General features: G+C 39.3%; 1 long non-coding RNA gene across 2 annotated transcripts; it reads left to right on the top strand.

Moving 5' to 3' along the window:
• The first annotated feature begins 8,708 nt into the window (after positions 1 to 8,708).
• Positions 8,709 to 19,566, top strand: LOC128508275 (uncharacterized). 2 transcript variants are annotated; one of them, XR_008355889.1, is made up of 3 exons: positions 8,709 to 8,839; positions 8,997 to 9,091; positions 19,103 to 19,566. It is a non-coding gene; the product is annotated as an uncharacterized LOC128508275 (long non-coding RNA). The 2 variants fall into 2 exon arrangements; XR_008355888.1 differs by lacking the exon at positions 19,103 to 19,566 and adding an exon at positions 16,269 to 16,351.
• The last annotated feature ends 420 nt before the right edge of the window (positions 19,567 to 19,986 follow it).

The following is a 19,986-nucleotide window of genomic DNA, read 5'->3' as shown; positions in this document are numbered from 1 at the left end:
CTCAGATATACAGCTGTGTGTGATGTACGTGGGTTAAGTTTTCGCTAACTGCAGGTGAGTTTAACCTCACAGGTCTCCTGTGACCCCACGACACCGACACAAGGCCATTTTCTTGATGTTTATCCGTCACCCAGGCTTGATCCATACTCGGTGCAGTAAACACGCGGTACTTCTAGAAACCGAGCAAGTTAGAAACGAGGCTCTGAACGCCAGCTCTGTTTAGTCTATATCAGGATGGAGCTTAGAGAGAAGCGATGCTGTGGGAGGAAAAATGAGAAGCGACGTAAACAAAAGCAGCTTCTGGTTAATGCCACGTTGCTTAACAGTGAGCTGAACTGGCAGAGTGCAGCGTGAAGAGGATTTAAATGCTGATGGGAACGGGTTAGGAAAGAGACACTGCTTAAAGTTTGTTGGAAGTTTACCCTTTAACAAACAGCAAGAAAAAACAAGCAAGCATAAGGAAAAGAAACTACATAGTGAATGCATGATGCTTTCATTATTTTATTATTTGTTTATTATATTTTTCTTCTTTTTTATATTTTTTTCATGCTCCTGCCTTAGATAGATAGATAGATAGATAGATAGATAGATAGATTTTTTGAGAAACTATATATTATGGTATAAAGATAAAAGAGAAAAAGGAATATAGATAGATAAATGCTTTTTTTATGAAGAATATCTTTTCCCCAATTCTCTCCCTATTTATTTCTCTCGCTTACAACAAACAACCACGAAGAATATTCATAAAAGTGACGAGTGATACTGTTATTGTCTTGGCCTTGCATGTCTATTCATAAAAAAATACTATGTACTTTTCGTATGTTAATTAGGCCCAACCTCCCTTCTATGGCCCTGAGACTTCCATTATAATTTTCTTCAACACATGGCGGACACAGAGCCGACTTGCAGAACAATAAAAAAAAAGAAGATGCAAGCTTTTTAGGGAATCTGCAAAGAAAAATCTTTACTTGCTTGGGTTTCCGACATCTTATTTGTTTTAACACCTTGTCACCTGACAGTTGCATTTGCATACTTATTAATATTCAGCCTTGATCAGCCTTGTGTGTGTTCAATTATTTCAATGTTTTATAGATTACATTGTATTTGCTATAGTGACTTATTGTTTCCTCTTCATTTTAACACACATTCTCACACACGTAATATAAATTCTGAGAACCATGTCTGGTCTGTGTCAATGTTTAATCATTTTGTCAGCTTTATTTTTATGGACATTTAAAGGGGGGCATGTTTACCATGGTTTAGCATCTCATCTTCTTCTCAAACCAGTTTAAAGATGTCTGGGCATTGAGGTTATGAGGCAATGAGTTTCTAGAGTTTTGGTGTTGGAATTTGTTCCCATTCTTGCCTGATTATAGGTTTACAGCTGCTGAAGAGTTGTTGTGGTAGAGAATGGTTGTTTTTGACACATTTGTCCATTTAACGATGCGCTGAATATTCTCTGTAGGTAAAAGATCTGGACGGCAGGCAGGCACCCGGACGATTCTACTACAAAGCCATGCTGTTGTAATAGCTGCAGTAGGTAGTTTTGCATTGTCCTGCTGAAATACCTTTTAGCATTCATAGTGCCTTCCAAAACACACAAGCTGCCCCTTACCTTATGCTCTTATGCACCCCCATACCATTAGAGATGCTGCCTTTTAAACTGAACGCTGATAAAATGCTGGAAGGTTTCCCTCCTCTTTAGCCCGGAGGACACTGGGTCCATGATTTCCAACTAGAATATCAAATTTGAATTCGTCTGACCGTAGAACACTTTTCCACTTTGATACAGGTCATTAATAAATGAGCCTTGGCCCACAGGACATGACAGTGTTTCTGGATCATGTTAACATCTGGCTTCCTTTTTGCATGATAGAGTTTTATTTGGCATCTGCAGACGGCACGGCGGATTGTGTTTACTGACAGTGCTTTCCAGAAGTATTCCTGGGCCCATTTAGTAATGTCAATGAAACAATCATGCCGATGGAAGATGCAGTGTCATCTGAGGCCCTGAAGACCATGGGCATCCAATGAAGGTCTTCAGCCATGTCCCTTAAACACAGATGTTTCCAGTTTCTCTGAACCTTTTGATAGTTTTATGCACTGTAGATGATTCACATGGCCTCGACTATTAGAGGTGGCTCCTACTGTATTTGCAAAGCTTTTGCAAGTTGACATTGAGAAACATATTTGACATTGGAATCTCAAGTATTCAACTATCTTTTTTTATGCACTCTTTCACAGATTGGAGAGCCTCTGTCCATCTTTACATCTAAGAGACTTGTCTCTCTAAGACATCCCTTTTATATCTAAACTTGTTGCAGACCTGATGCTGAATGTTCTCCGAGCTGAATCTTCATGAAAAAATTCTTGCTTTTTCAGCCCTTTGTTACCCTCTTCCAACTTTTTAGAGGCCTGTAGCAGGCATCAATTTTAAAATAAGCTCATTTAGTGGATAAAAGTGTAAAATTTCTCTGTTTAAACATTTATGTTCTCTATGTTCTACTGTGAATAAAATATTGGCTCATATGGATTTAGATTTCATTTTATTTAAAAAAAAAAAAAAGAAAAAAAACATCCCAACTTTTTTTTATTATTTGGGTTGCATATACTGTAAAAGGCAATAGCAGAACAAGGCACGCAAATATGAGTAAGGGAATAAATAGAAAAATATTTTAAGCTATAATCTTTCTTTGTATATTGTTTCTTTTTTAGATCGATTAATTTCTTTTATCAGATTTCTTTAAGTGCTCAGATGTTTAAATTTGTCATTGCTGTATTTATTTATTTATTTATTATTATTTATTTATTTATTTTCCCTGTGTTTTTGGTACAGAAAACTGTTGAAACGTGATTATGGAAATGTGAGGTGGAATTATATTTTAAACTACATGTATAAGTTGAACTAACCAGAGCACAGGAAAGTGTTACATCATAAAGACTAATAACCAATTATGTTCCAATATGCAAATAAGGGTTTGTGCATAATGAACTGTGATTGGTCAAAACTCTGACAGGCACAACAGAAAGTGTTTTCTGTTCTTCAGTCTCCTTCTTGCTTCACACCTGAAATGGCAAGTGTATTATCTACTCAAGTGTTCCAGGTATATGGAATCAATAGCTCAGAGCTCTGCCTTTTGTCTCTCTCTCTCTCTCTCTCTCTCTCTCTCTCGCACTCTCTCTTGCTGCTCTCACACATTTTGGTGAAGACACAGAGGACCGGTGCAGTGATCCCGGAATCGATGTTCTGCAATTGATTTCTCTGATGAGTCTCTCGCTGCGTCACTGAGTCTATCTGTTAGCCGTGGGTGATCACAAAGCTGGACAAGATGGCTGCTCAGCAACACACACACACAAACACTCACTCAACACACACACAAACACAAACATGTTTATGAGCTCTATAATGAGGTTCCTCTGCACTCCATAATCAATGCAAATCTCTCTGTCTTTTACATACAACAACAACAAAAGAAGTGACATAACAGGAACCCAAGCATAATTCACAGATCCATCAATAACCCGATGACAGGAGCGGTTTTGTTCGTCTGAGTCCCATGGCATTTAAGACAAGATACAAAAAAAGGAAGAAACTTCCCACACACATTCTTTAGAGAGCCGAGCTAGTTTTTGTAAAGGTTAGCTGCTGCTTTTCCTGCACATTGTTCTTCATCACACTTAAGGCCAGCGTCCCATCCGGTTTCCTGACATTTATGTAAGCAAAAATCTCCTTGGTGTGATTTATACATGGCAGGAAAAAAACAAAAACAAAATCAGATGTACAGGACGTTTTTGAGGAAGCAGTAAGTGTTTGAGGCTTAGGATGTTTTGTATGTGTTTTATAAAAAATAATGATAATAACTTCTACATAGAAGAAATTCCTATCCTACTAAACTAAACTACCCTACCTGCTTAACTACCCTAAATACAGTGGGTACAGAAAGTATTCAGACCCGCTTAAATGTTTCACTCTTTGTTATAATGCAGTCATTTGCTAAAATCATTTTAAATTATTTTTTTTTCCTAATTAATGTACACCCCATATTGACAAAAAAATTACAGAATTGTTGTCATTTTTGCAGATTTATTAAAAAAGAAAAATATTCAGACCTCAGACAACACCTCAGGTGCTGTCCATTTCTTCTGATTATCCTTGGAATGGTTCTACACCTTAATTTGAGTCTAGCTGTGTTTGATTATATACTGTAAGACCTTACAGCTCACAATGCATGTCACAACCTACACGACTACGTAGTAGCCAAAAGGTGCGGAAAATTAACCATGGAGGTGTTCAACACATAGCAAGTAGACCCTTGATCAGGGGTTAGAAAGGGATTTGGGATTCAGCCTTGTGTTAAAAGCTTGTTAGCATTGTAGCTCGAGTTAGCCATGATCAGAACAACATCCATGGTTTAGAACGACTTAGAACCGATTGCTAAGGAGACGGCGTGTTGTTTAAAATGACATAACATTTATCAGATGTGTGTTTTTGCTGAAAGAGCTTCTGTGACGGGTTGTAAATGTGGGATTTGTCAGGCAGCTGCTCTCTCCTCAATACTGCGGACCGTACAGACCTACTCTCACCCACGCTGAGACACACAGTTAGTGTAATACATATGCAGTACACAAATATAATAATAAATATAGTTAATCGTCCCAGTGCTGTTATGCTCTATATCACCACTCATGAAATGCCCCTCGTCAAATAAGATTACTCGGGTGGAACTAACTGTTGTATAATTAAATGTTATTCTTTTTGAACGAAATTGAATAAATAAAGAAAATTCCTCTTCTTATGAATCACTGTTATTTTTTTTCATGTCAAAGACGTTTAATTTATTCCTCCATTACTTAGCTCGCACACTTGCTCTCGTTGTTCGCTAAGGAAAACAAATGAGTGCTTTTAAAGGTCCACAGTGTATGAATTGCAAACAGTTTCGTTCATTGATCTTTCCGCTCAGTCAACAGCTGCTTTCGAATCAGCCAGAGATGGCGATTAATTTTGGATTCCAAGTGTGTAACTCGGTGCGACCTCGTCTGCGAGTCTCTCGGGGGAGATAAAAAAAAAAACACGGAAAAAGATGGAGATCATACATTTAACTTTAAATTTGTGCATGTTTCCGTGTTAAATGGGAAGCGCTATGCTTTCCTGACCCACGCCACACGAAATTAGACATCAAACGCCTTTGTCACAAAACGAACTGCTGTTTTGCATGGTAATTGAAACGAATCCCAACCGACCAGCAGGAAGCCAATTAACTTTTCTTTCCACTCTGAATGGTTGGCACTGGGGGAGTCATTTACTACCTCTGTCCTGATAAATGGAAGCTCATGTGCATATGATGTCTCTCTCGTTCTCTCTCTCTTTCTCTCTCAACTCAGAGGCATTTTCTTTGATTTATGTTATGCAGTTCACGTTGAAATGTTGTCATTGGCATTCTTGTCCTTCCAGAACTAGCTCTTTAAATGAAACAACGCTAATTCTTGTTAGTAACTTTGCTCTCATTTGGTAAACATTGATCAGGCCATGTCCTTTGCATCATGCCAACATGCATTACACAAACTTCTGTTTATGTAATGTTTCAGGTGCCTTTCCAGGCAGCCCCAAGGGAAGCTACAGTAAATAAGGCTTCTTAATGTCAGTTGCCAGGCAATGCCCTCAATCGCCAAAAAGCACCACATCTATATAGACACCTTTACAAACCCTTTCCAGTGCTTCATCATTTAGTGTGCAGACATAATTTCTGTGCCATTTGTCAAGAAAAGCTCCTTGCCACTTTTGTCAATTACCATATATATTAAAGAAATAATTACTCAAAGGAAAGATAGCTGAATATTAGGATCACGGAATCATTGATTACATATTGAGAGAGTTTTATTGAAGTTATTTTATTTATTTCTTTTGAGGAGTGCATCAGCTGTTGAATTTCCTGCCTTAGAGAAAGATGGCTGTTTATGAGTGCCAACTCCTGGGCTTTGTTGATTTTAGTGGCAATAAAGCCTAGAGACAGCTCATTTCTGACCAAGTTGGTCCCAGGAGGTTCAACTTGCCATTTGGTCTCACTGTCACACAAGCATTGTGTTTACTCTCCTGGTAAGTTAATTCCCAAATCTCCATCCACTCAAAAGCCTGCACTTAATTCAGTAACCTCAATTTCATTCTTTCTGGTAGGATTAGGCTGCTTTTGGTGCTTTAATTTGCATTCCACATTGCACCCCATAACACTACATATGTCTGCTCCTTCAAGGGCATCAGTTAATTCCAAGCAGTAAATTTGGCAAAAAATGTAGTAGTAATTGGATAACACGATCAGACTCTGGCCACAACCTGCACAAACCTGCAAGGTGGACAGGGTGGATGAAAATTTAATTAACTAGGTGATACTTCAAGTTCTATATCCATTAAATATCACTGCAGTCATAATAACAGTCTCAAACCAAAAGATGGCCAACCACTTGGCTGTTAAGGAGCGAGTTAAGATTGCAGCATGTAATGAAGTGTGGAAATCCATTGTTCCTTTACAGAGATGGTGGTGTACAGCAAAAAGAAGGAATGCAACACTACGTCCGGAGACAACAAAAAATTGTCATGCAACGTTGATGACCACAGGCTTGATGAATGATAAAGTGGCCGGTGCCTACATTGAAAAAAAAAAAAAAAAAAAAGTACCATTTCTTTCAATAAATTTGTATTAGAAAGAGGGTCTTAACTGCCAATTTTAATGTCTAGTTAATTTTCACCCTTTCTGTATAGGCCAAATCTAGGCACCACTACAATCTTAAGCACTTTCTGGCTCACAACCAAAATTTATTTCTGTGTGGGTCAAAGTTAATGACATGATCTTCTGCCTGATTGATAGGGCTTTTAAATGGTCTGGCAGAACATATATACATCTAACTCCACACTTAAATCTTTTACTGCAGCATTAACATACACCTTTGATCACCCATGTGCGAAGTTAATGGTTTCATCATCCCATCAATGCTTCCATCAGGGTAGTCATTAGATCACACAGTGAAGTTCTGAATGTTCACTGCCAGTTCTGGCTGAAACCCTCCTAGCCCTGCTGGCAGCTTTTGTTCAGGGCCTCTCAAAGGAGTTGAAAGATGAGTTGGCTACTGAAAGTGATTTAGAGGTGCTATATAACTTGTTGATCAGAATCAACAATCAGTTCCATGAGTGATGCAGGGAACACTGGGCAACCACTATTTCACAATCAACTGTTTACAGGAGATAAATTCACTTCTCCTTCTAGAGAGGCTAACTGCATGAATCCCAGGTAAAAGCTATGCAACTAGGTGCTGCACGCTTTCTTCTCCTGAAAAAGAGATTCAAAGACAAGCGAACACATGCTTATTTTGTGGGCAAACAGTTTTATTGGCATTCATGTTGTCTTCTCTTTTTAGCCGAAAGGACACATCCCAGGAAGTATGATCTTTCATGGTTGCACATTTTCCTCACCATGTCTTTGGTCTTTTTGTCTCCACCACTCTTTTCTGGGGATAGGTTAAAGAAGATAAAGTGAAAGCTTTCATTTAATCAAGATCAGCTTATAATTGAATTGATGAGACTTTAGTAAAAAACCTATAATTACCAGTAAAGATGCTTTCCCACCTCATCCTGCTATCCAAACCAGATGGATGGAGCCATACTCAGTCACCAATTATATTCCATTAAGTTCATCACCAATGCTGGATCTCCTTCTATATATTATAACTTCCAGTACTTCAACTGGTGCTCGATTCTGCTGGCTCCAGGAAGCTCCAAGCCAAGTGTATGACCCGCCCTTGTGGGAACATGCCCAGCAGCCTTTAATCTCCTACCCCGAAATGTTCAAAATAGATACAAAAATCAACTTTGACCTACAATCACATGCTCAATTTTGCATTTTCTCCAAAGAATGTATGGAAAAAAAAAGAGTATAGAAAGTAGTACCGATATAATGTTCATAAATGTGCAGCCTGCATACAGTACAAAAATGTTGCCTTGCATACTGTATTGCTGAGTAAATTACATGATATACATGTGACTTATTAACCAAAATCCAAAAGAACTTTTGTATCTGATTTTGGTCCTCTTATGGTGAATGTTATTATTTTTTTCTTGGGTTTTTGTTAGATGGAATCAGTAAATGCAAAGTATTATAATGAAGGACCTTGATTCCTGGATGCCACTCCAGTTCCCATTGGATAACTAATTAAGCATAAACCAATTAACCAAATGGCCAAGCAGTTGATCTGTCCACAACGCAGCCATGTTTAATGATGATGAGGCTGAAAAGATGGGTGTTAAGGGGTGGGGGTTGCTGCAATTAGCTTAATGAGTATACAGAGTGTCAGTTAATACCCCATGGGAAACTCTGGGTAAATATTTTCCTGTGTTGCTAGCCAATTTCATGGCACATGTAGCTTAGGTATTCAGAAACAAATGTATTTACGTTTGTTTTTAAAAATTCCAATTATTCAGACAAGGCTATGGGTTTTAGTCAATAGGAAAGTGCAGAAATGTTCCTGTTTTTATCAATTGAGTAATTATGTCTGATCCAGTGAACTATGTAACAGAGCAATTGACCTGTCAACACTGCAGCCATGCCCGCTAATGACGTGGCTGAAATTATTAGGGGGGGGGGGGTACAGATTGCAGCAATTAGCTTAATGAGTAGACAAAGCTCCAGCCAATGCTCCCTGAACCATTTCAACTTATGGTCTGGTTTGGGTGTGTGCCGGCAGATGCTAGACCTGATTACCTTGTTAGTGATTTGACCTTAATTCTTGTTTCTTAATCATTTGAGTGGTGTGATTAGTGGTGCTTCCTATTTTCAGCAGATTAACAGTTGAGGTAGGTTTCTATTCTTGTTGATAATAATATTTAAAAATGTAAAAAGATTTAGATTTTTGGTTCTTATTCATTTTTATAACCGGTAGACGATCATTCAGATCTTTTTGTGTGCTGTGAATGAAGTAATTCAAGACCAATTTTGTTTGCCATTTGCCAGATGGGGGACACAAATTGAGCTATTCTGTTGTTAGTCTCCATATACTCCATCATGAAAGCAAAAAAGCAAACACATCATGCAGAGCTGAGCTCAGAGTAAGTCCTATTTGCTTTTTGTTTGTCCTGATGCAGTAGATGAAAAATAAACACTGGCATGACTAATGCGTGTCCCTCTTACATTCCCGAGCTTATTTTCTTGCCATTAGTACCTTGCAAGATTGCTTAATGCTCCATTTTTGTTCCACATAACAGCTTGTCAACAGACTACAAAAGCAACACTGAGCTCTAGCGCTTGTATTTAAACAATGAACAATTAATATTTTTAATTGCCATCCATAAGCCATCAGAGGTTCATTAACCATAATACTGGCATCTGTTATTGTTTTCTAAATGTTATTTTAAATCACTCTGGTATATACAGTATAAGCCCAGTTCCAGCATTGTGTATGTTTCTCTTGGGTAGCTTCCACCTGGGTATCTCTGGACCATTGGGGTGTGACTTCTGGGACCTCTGGGGATTTACTGTGGTAGCTAGGACCAGGACATTGGCAGCAGATCCTTCAGGTCCAGTGTTTTTTAATGGTGTAGCTTCCATGGATCTTTCCATGACTTGTTTCCATGACGCATTCCAGAATTTTGAGGCTGCTTTGAGTGCATGGCAAGCTGTGGTACACTGGGTGTTCTGGAATGTTTCTATAGTGGCCAGCTTGACTTTTTGGCCGTTGGCTTTTCTGTGGGATTGGACTGGACAAGCTGCCCTTTGGTCCCTGCGGGCATGGGTGAGCCTTGAGTGCCCATGATCCTGTCAACAACTTACTGGTTTATAATTGATAATCAATGTTAATGTGTTAATCTTTTGTGGTGGTAAATATGCCTGATCAGTGTATTTTAGTCCACTGCTTGATGGTAAAAATGTTGAATGAATTTACATACACAAACAAAATTGTTCCTTTTCAAAGGCTAAACTCGATGCTGTGTGAAAACGCTATGGGAAACATCTTGTGATGTTGCCAGTTGTAAAGCATGTGTGTATCAAACACGCCAGATTTTTGGCTTATATAACCTCGGTCGAGTGACGTCATCTGATGAGACGCACCTGCAGGTTATAAATAGGAGTGAACCGGAAACATTCCTTAGTTCTTTTGTCTTCACTGACCTTGTTGTGTATGCATGTCTGTGTTTAAACCAACAAAATAAAAAGGTGTTTAACGCGCTGCAATTCACCTCAAAAGAGAGCTCAGGCTTGCATATTGTCTTCTTCACAAAGAAGCCCTGAGGTTCATGTGCCCAGGACCATGGTGTTGCCCCTCCCGGTGGGCCGCTGGCCAGTGTGGGCCGGGCATTGTGGGTAATGCAGTCCGGTGTGTGTAAAGTTGAACGCGAATGCGAGATGTAAGCTGGGATATAAAGCCTGAGTTTTGTTTTCTTTTTAGTACTTTTTAGTTGGATTTACTGTAAGTGCGGGAGCCACCCAAAAGTTTGAACTATAACCTGACAATGGGACTGTACTTGAATCTCTGTAGCGCTGATGTATACTTAAAACATGCTGTCAATCAAAAAAGGGGTTCCGCCCTTTAAACAGCTCCTCCAATCATCATGCAGCAGCCCAGCGTCCTGGCCCGCCCACTGCTTCATTCATCGGGACATAATTTCAGTGTTTATCCAATGACTGTCTAGTTTCAAAGCACTGAAAAAAAAATGCTCAAAGCAGCCACATTAAAGTCAATGGACGCTGGGCTTCAACAGGGAAATGCATTGTGATGCTACGGGAATGTATGAGAAGAAAATCAAGTCAGCCGACCTGCTATATTTAACTGATTCTGAACGAACTCGTTTTTGAGATGAACGTTTTCTAACGCATTTTTGTCAATAAAATGTTAATACAATAGTACATAATTTAACCATTAATTTTGTGACATTATAGGGGAAGCTGAGCTTCCCTTGCAGTCTTAAGGAAATTGCCACTGCTGCTGACAGAAGTTGCTGGGGAATGGGGCCATGGAACATGTTACACTACTAGACAGTGAGTCAGGCTACTACAGTTGGCATTTCTTGGTTCCCAAGAGGAACGGGGGGCTGCGTCCAATTTTTTTTAGATTTTCGCAGGCTGTACCGCTATCTAAAATAAATAAATAAAAACAGCTTTAAAATGTTGAGTGTCAAAGTGATTGCTCTCAAATCCTACCAAGCAATTGATTTGGGACAATCGATTGAAGGACGCTTACTTCATATAGAAATATTGCCACAGCACAGGAGGTTCCTAAGGTCGCTTTCGGGGGCGAAGCTTACCAGTATCGGGTCCTTCCATTGGTCTACAGTAGCTCTCTCACCCGCACATATATGAAATGCATGGATGTAGTTCTGGCTTTTACGACTCCAGGGCATCCATATTTGAATTACATAGACGACTGGCTGGCCCAGTCTCAGTAGCTAGCGCTTCGACATCAGCATGACGTTTCTTAGGATTGAGACCCAACGCCAAGAAAAGCGTGCTCTTTCCTGTTCAGAAGACAACATATTGGGTGTCACATGGGATTCGATCGTAAGCGGGCACAGCTGTCTCTTGCTTGTGTCGAATCCATTCTCAACACCCTCAAGGAAATCAAGCTAGACCAGAAAGTGACCATCACTTTCAGAGATCTTAGCTCTCATGACAGCTGTATCCATGGTGACACCTTTGGGCCTTCTGCACATGAGAGCACTTCAGTTGTGGCTAAGAACCAGGGATTTCACTCTAGGTCCAATCCCCAATAAAGGTTATGCACCAGGTGCTTTGTACCCTTCCTATGTGGTTTAGACCCCAGTTTCTGACTCTGGGTCCCACTCTAAGTTCGTCTTGTCATCGCAGATGCTAACGACAGACGCTTCCCTCACAAGCTGGGGTGCGGTCTTAGATGACCATCCAGCCCAAGGGAGCTGGAGAGGCCATCTTCTCGTGCGGCACATCAATTGCCTCAAAATGATGGCTCTATTTCTGGCCCTAAAGCACTTCCTCCAGCAGTTGAGAGGCTACCATGTCCTAGTGCAGGCAGACAACACTATGGAAGTCTCATATATTAATCGCCAGGGCGGACTATGCTCGCACCGCTAAATAGCTAGCACACCAGGTTCCTGTCCCTCAGGGCGCTTTACATTCCAGGGCATATGAATGTGGGAGCGGTTGTACTGTCCAGTCAATCTCTGACACTCGGGGAATGAAAACCCCACCCTGAAGTAGACAGTCAATCTGGGAGAGATTTCAGGTAGCAGAGGTGGACCTCTTTGGCTCGCAAGATCAGCAAATGTCTCCTTTACTACTCTCTGACTCTTCCAGCTCCCCTGGGTCTGGACGCCTTGGCCCGTACATGGCCCAGGTTACGCCTTTATGCGCTTTTCCTGATGGCTTTGCTCCCGGGAGTCTTGGCGAGGGTCCATCAACAGTGTTTGCGCCTCTTTTTAATAGCGCCCTGTTGGCCGACCAAAGTGTGTTTCTCGGATCTAATATCCCTCTTCAGCAACTCACCATAGGTGATTCCAATAAGGTGGGATCTTCTGTCTCAGGCGCAGGGGACGATATTTCATCCCCGGCCCGAGCTTTGGGACCTTCACGTTCGGTCCTTGAACGGGACCAACTAAGTCAAGCTAGTCTTTCAGCCAGCATAATTAGGACTATTTTAAGTGCTAGGGCTCCCTCCCCTAGAAGTGGTGCATGTTGTCCTAGAAGAGCTTATGCCCTCAAATGGAATGTATTTGAAAGTTGGTGCATGACGAAGCAGGTAGACCCAGTCGACTGCTGAAATGTTTCAGTGCTGAAGTTTCTGCAGGAAAAGTTGTCCTTGGGCTTGTGCCCTAGTACCCTCAGGACGTACGTAACTGCTATTTCAGCCTGCCATGTCCTGATTGGTGGAGTTACTGTGACACGGTCCCTTTTTGTGGGTTTTATCTATCGCGCTCGAAGAGCCAATTGACACCCCCTTTTTTTTTAACCACTAGAGTCAGCGCCTCAGATTTCTGACCTTTAGGATGGTTTTTCTAAGGGCCATTACCTCTCTAAGAGGATTGGAGATCTGTCAGTCTCACCATCCTGCTTAGACTTTGCCCCTGGGCTGGTCAGGGCCATTTTGCATCCTCACTAAACTATCTTCCGAAAGTTCCATTCTCAACATGCACTATATTGTTTTTGAAGCCTTCTGTCCTCTGCCTTTAACAGCTTCAGAGCACTTGCTGTGTCCAGTACGTGCTCTTCAGATTTACGTTCACCGCATCAGCAAGTGGCGTAAGTCAAAGCGGCTTTTACATATTTTATGGGGCCACAACCAGGGGGCAGCCGCCACTACACTAGGTGAGAGATGCTATTGCCCTTTTTTATGACGTCCGTTCAGACAAATCAATCTGAGGAATGTTTCCGGTTCACTCCTATTTATAAGCTGCAGGTGCCTTTCATCAGATGACGTGACCGACTGAGGTTATATAAGCCAAAAATCTGGTGTGTTTGATACACACATGCTTCACAACCGGCAACATGACAAGATGTTTCCCATAGCGTTTTCACGCAGCATCTCGTTTCCCCCTTTTCAGGGAACAGGGTTACAGCAAAGTAACCTGAGACGTTTTTGTGCATGTTGTGCTGCACCCACAAATTACTTATTTCACATGTATATCTATAGTAGCTATCTATCTATCTATCTTTTTCATAGTTAGTTTACCAGTGAAGTGCTGGCTCGGTTAAGTTGAGGCCCTTGGTACTGATTGCAGTGCTGGGCATTTTAACCCTGTCACTGCTGGGCTGCCACTTTTGGGTCCTTGGGCGTCTTGCCTTCACCATTTGCCCTACAAACCTAGCTGCAGCACGCAGTGCTGGTAAGAAAATGGGAGGGTTACAACAGGAAGAGTACCTTTGTAAAATTGGTCCATCAATCCTTAGAGTGGCCATGTACTTCTTAATGCCATGAATACCTTCTATCTTTTTTATTCACAGGTACTAAGTGACAGTGAAATGGGAATGTGGAAAGCAGAAATATCAGGGTTTTTAACATCTTTATGCAGGTAGAGGAACAAAACGTTTCCACTTATGTGTGGTGGCACGGTGATGGACTCAAGTACTGTCATGGAAACTGTAACTCTAAAGTGTAGTAAGAGTAATTGAAGAACAATCCTGTTTTTCCTTGCCTAGTCATTTATTTGATGTTTGCAGATCACCTGGATGTTTGCTTGTCTTTATCACTACAAGTTTTGATTAGTGATTTCTGAACTGACAATGAACTGTCTAAAAAACATTAAAATTCAAACTGTAATGGTACATCTGAGTGCATATTTCCTGACAAAGGAATCTATCAATAATAAGAAAAATGACCACAGCCTAATTTAAAAAGGTTTTAGGAGTAAATGAATAAGCAATATTACACTTGAGGTCATTCTGTTGCACTGAATATCTGGACATTTTCAGCACTCGGGCCACACCCTGGTGTTTATGACTGCATTATAGTTGTGCTGATTTTCTGTATACCAGCATAACCTCAAGGGTGATATTGCTTAACTATACAGTTCCACAAACACCACTTATTATCAGGAGATTTTTTTTAACCATTTATTTGGTTATGAAAATAACTAACCACAACTGGAAGAGCTGGCGAATGACAATATTCAATTAAATTCAATTCAATTTTATTTATATAGCGCTATTAACAATGGTCATTGTCTAAAAGCAGTGAAATTTTTTTAGTGAAATAAATTCATTAAAAAAAAATAATAATTCAAAGAAATATAAATAATAATAATAATAATAATAATAATAATAATAATAATAAATTGTGTATGTGTGAGAAAAATGTGTCTAGATAATAATGAGATGAATAAATGAAATTCATTTCTTAATGAGAAAGCCAAGGGTGACGGCGGTAGTGGCAAGGAAAAACTCCCTGAGACGGCAATAGGAAGGAGCCTTGAGAGGAACCAGACTCAACAGGGAACCCATCCTCATTTGGGTGATAACAGATAGAGATGATATAACATCATGTGTGTTATGCAGCTGAAAGTACAATATAACAGAAATTCTTTGAATTAACATGAAGTCCAGTAACAATAAGAGATCAACAGTTAATGTTAACTTCTGTGATTAACAGCGATGAACATACAGTAGTTTAAAGTTCTTAATGGTACTATGTAGCCAAAAGGTGAGGTAAACCCATCGAGATAAGATGATTTACTTTATATTTCCACTTATTTACTTATCAGTTCTGTTAACTTCCGTGTTTAAGGCTAATCCCGAATAGTGCTGGAAATGGAAGGCTAGTGCGCTATGTAGGGTTTACAATCACTTGTTATACACACCAAGTAGTGCTCTTGATCAGAGGTTAGAGAGGGATTTGAGATTCAGCCTTGTGTTAGAAGCATAGCATTGGCACTTAGCCAGAGTAAGGATCTATCCAGTGATGGAAACTTAAGCACTGGATAAGAGTGTCTGCCAGTGTCTTACCCTACAGACCTACTCTTACCCTTGTTGTGACCCACAATTAGTGTAATACGTATGCACAGATACATATAGAGCAATACAGCACTGAGACATTTAATCATATCAACACTCCTGGGAAGCCTCTCATCCAATCAGATGGCTCGGTTTAAACAAACATTTATATAATAAGAAATTGACAGGCAAACAAAAAACTTATATTAATTTCTTCATTTGTAAAAAATCATGTGAAATTGAGAACCATTTATGTATAAACTAAAAAAATTTAACGAATAAATGTTTATATTTTTCCTAAAATTCTGCTCTCACATTATTTTCAAGCAGCATTTTTCCTACTAAAAACTCCATATGTCTCCTGATCTCTCAGAGACGATAGCATTGCACTGCTGTTGACGAAGACAGCTTGTGAAACAGAAGGTGTTTTAGCAAAATGTGTCCAGGTTCAGTGGGTTATGAAATTTGTTGACGCTCCAGCAAGTAAATAAATAAATTAATAACGCAAATCGATAAATAAATGCAAAATACATTCTGATTTCGTCATATTCTCCTTAACACTCCTTTAAACGCCTTCCTGAATGTGTATTTCAGCTCATAGAGAAAGCATTGTGTTTCTTTTTTGATGTCTAAAAAAGTCGACACTTTGACATGCGCGCGACTGAAAGAACAACGCGACTGAACCTGAATAGGGTGGAGTTCTCCAAACATTTGGCTCTATTTAATGGATGTTTTATGGCTCTTTGACGCTGGAATAAAACATCATGGGAATTTAAATGTGTGTCATGTTGGAGCAAACAATTTACTGTTTCTCATTTATTTTCCCCTCAGTGCTCAGTGTGAGCTGCATACTTAACAGGCGAGCTCAAACACGATGGATTATGAAGGAACCATGGAAAAGGGGCAGAGCACAGTATAAAATCATTCATTCTGTATTACTACATAGGTATGTGTATTTACGCAAAGAGCAGTCAAACATTATCCACACTCTGGCTCTAGATTTATTTTTTTAAATAACTAAAAGACAAAAAACAAATACATATTTTTTTGCCATAATCTCCTTGCTTTTCAATATACTTTTTCCATCTGTTAAAGCTTTCATATTCAAGCTTTTGTATATAAATGCATTAGGCTTAGAGTTGTCTTACATACTGCTGTCTACATTTTCTTATAGGAGTGAATCTTTGTACCCGTAGGGCAACCTTAAAGCAAGAAAATCTGATGTAGCAAGATCAGGACTATGGGAAGGATGCTTTACCACAGTGCAGAGTGTCGAGAGTGTGGGCAGAAGTGTGTGGATGTGCATCATCATCATCATGCATGATAACAATGCCCTCAGATAGCGGTCCTCAGCATTTATTCCAAATTTCAACTCTTAAATAAGCGTCTCACTGTAACGAGTACTGTTGATTGTTAAAACGTTTTCCTAATAATGTTCAAATACTTCTGGTCCTTGAGAATCCCAGAAAACTGTAAGCAGAGATTATTTTTTTAGCTGATGGTCGCCTTTTGAGGATGTTTTTGTTCCATACTCTGTTGTTTATTCTTAGGCCTGTATTGATGAATCTATTATGGAGAAATTTATGTAGCATTATTTGGAAGGAGTCTCCACTATCAGCACTTTGTGTCAGTAAAAGGTAAAGCTGTAAGGTCAGGACTTTTGAAAACATGATGTGTGGAATGAATGTATTAAGAAATAAGGAAAGACTACTACAGGTTCACGATTTGAAATTTTATATTTTTTATTAATTAATTCAACCTAGGTGGTAAGTGTGTGATGTGCATGTGTGTTATTTGTGAGTGGGACAGAACTAAAGCCTGGGGGTTGGGTGACGGGTATTAGCTCATTTAAATGCTACATGGCACTTGTGTGTGGTAATGGACATGTTAACTCGGGTAGCTCTGACAGCCTGTGGTTGGAACGGGCATGTTCTGTCTCATTCGTTTCTTTTTCCTCTCAATTTTCTCGTTTTGTCACACTTTAGGACAAGTGTGAAATAACAAACCAAACTTGCATTGGCTTTATGGTTGGCTTTCTTTCTTTCGATGTACAGTATAAATGGACACTGTATGTTTATCTTTGCAAATATGTTATTAAAAGGTCCCTTTTTGGGCATTTTCAAGTCAACGCAGGTCTTAGAGCTCCCTCAAAATGTGTATTAATGCTCCAGGTGAAATACCCCCAAAATAATGCATTTTTTTTTTTTTTTTTTTTTTTTTTGAAAACTGCATTTTTCATTTTACTTCTCCTCCAAATGCACCATTTCACTGTTTATGTAAATGAGCTTATCCTGAGACATGCCCCCTCCAGAGAAAAGCAGTGGTAAGCATCAACCTGGGGGATGGGCTCTTCTTATGAGGTCACATTAGGGTGTAAAGTGGAACATTTAAACCCATACACAGTGTACAAGCAAATAAGTTACATTTGTATTTCGTTTCGTTTGATAAAATTTTGTGAGAATGATGTACAATTATTTTTGTGCAAAGTATTCAAATAAAAACCTCAAATTGCTTTAATTTTATTATTTTAATTATGCGCTTATTTTTTATTATTTTAATTTTTTATTATTATAATTAATTCAAGGCTGGTACAGTATACTATTACTGTCCTGGTTGATGTAGAAACTTTTTAATTTATTTTTTGAATGAATTTTATTTAAAAACAATTCCAGTAGCCCCTTTCCCATTCGTCGAGTTAAAACTCTGAAAAATGATGACGTTCGAACCCCACTGTTAATCTGTCTGTTGGAGTTAGCACCATGGATCATAATTAATTGAGTACATTATATTTCCCCACTTAATTACACGTGCTACAAAGGAAAATTACCCAGAAAATGTGTGTTGTGATCCATCACAGATGCCAAAGCTGGAGGTTACACAATCTTCAGTAATTACCGAAGATACATGGAGACGTCTCACGGAAACTTAGGATCGATATCTTCAACTGAGAGTGATATATATGTAAAGAAAATGAAGTGGCGAGACAATGTGCAGCGCTTTGCTCGCGGGAACAGCATGCTCTCCTGGGGATCGCTTCATTTTTCTGAGAGCATACTGATTTTTTTTTTTATTATTATTATCCTGGAATAATGCCCGGCTTATTATTTCAACTTTATTATTAAAGATTAGAGCGGAGCTAATGGAAAAAAGTGTAAAGTCTGCAGGTTTATTAACGGTGCGTGCCAGAGACCACAGGACTGTGAGAGTTTGAAGCCTTTTGTTAAGACCGGCTAATCATTCTTAAATGCAAGCAGTCAGACTCGAGCCTTTGGAATCGTTCGAGTCTGTTCAGTAAAATGATGCATTTAGATTTGTTCACTGATTGGTTTGGGCAAATATATAGGCACCCTGATGATGACACCAAAGATTGTAGTTGTGTAAGATAGTAAATATATTTGGTATTTTGTGCTTTTTTTATAATCTACTTGTGTATTTAGGTTTAGAAGAAGAATTTTTATTTTTTGACCATCTTAGTTGAAGATCGACTAAGACTAAGACTTCCCTGAATCAGTTGATTTACTGAACATTAAGAAATGAATGTAATCATAGACAAATGACTCAAACAGTGATTTCCTAAACAAGAGAGGACAGTACCCAACAAAAGTCTTGGGTATTTTATTATGTGTAGTAGAAATTGTTACACATATTTTTATTATGTCTGGCAGGTTTTACACTGGATGCCCTTCCTGACACAACCCTGGCTTGGAACTGGCACTGCATGCAGCACCTGGGTATTATGGGTTGTTCCAACCACCGAGGGTGGGGCTCGAACCTGGATCTGCGGCATTAGTGTGTATAAAACCATTCAATATTTCCAAACATAACTTCAACATGGATAATAGATAAATAAGATTCACTGACTCAGTTGTTGACCCACAGAAATGAAGCACATTTTTGTCAAATGCTTTTAGCTTTGGTTACAGCACACAGTGTTTTCCAGTTCATGTGTGAAAATGAACCACGTTTTTTAGAATCTGAGTCTTGGAGGACAGCCGTGCCATCAGGAAAGAAAAAAACTCCATAGATGTGATGGCCTGGTTATCCAGTACATTTAGGTCATCAGCTGACTTCATTCTATTGTCACATAACGTTGCTGAGTCTCGACCTGAGTGACTGAAGCAACCCCAGATCAGAACGCTTAGACAGTGGACACGCCTTCTTACCCTGACACGCCCATCGCTCTGCTATAGGCTCTATCTGGACTTATCAGGTCAAATGACCTTTTTCCATTGCTCCAAAGTCCAATCTTTATGCTCCCCAGCAAACTGAAGCCTTCTTTTTTTGTTTAAGTCTCACTAACAAGTGGTTTTCTCATGGACACACAGCTGTTTAGTCCTGATCCTCATCACATTTATCTTTGCTTACCTATTGTGTTTTTGTGACCATGTTTGAAGTTGAGGGTTCCTTCCTGATTGTTAAAATATGTTGGACAGTTCTTACCTCAATTTCATTCACTTCAGATTTATCTCCTTAGTTGTTTCTTTCCAGGATGCAAGACAATAAATTGACACTTCCGAAAACAGCGATTAATTAATAATATATATATATA

This window comes from Clarias gariepinus, chromosome 20 (genome assembly GCF_024256425.1).
Source record: "Clarias gariepinus isolate MV-2021 ecotype Netherlands chromosome 20, CGAR_prim_01v2, whole genome shotgun sequence".
In the NCBI taxonomy this organism is placed as follows: Eukaryota; Metazoa; Chordata; class Actinopteri; order Siluriformes; family Clariidae; genus Clarias; species Clarias gariepinus.
Note: the sequence above shows the minus strand (reverse complement) of the source record. Positions and strands in the feature narration are given on the sequence as shown.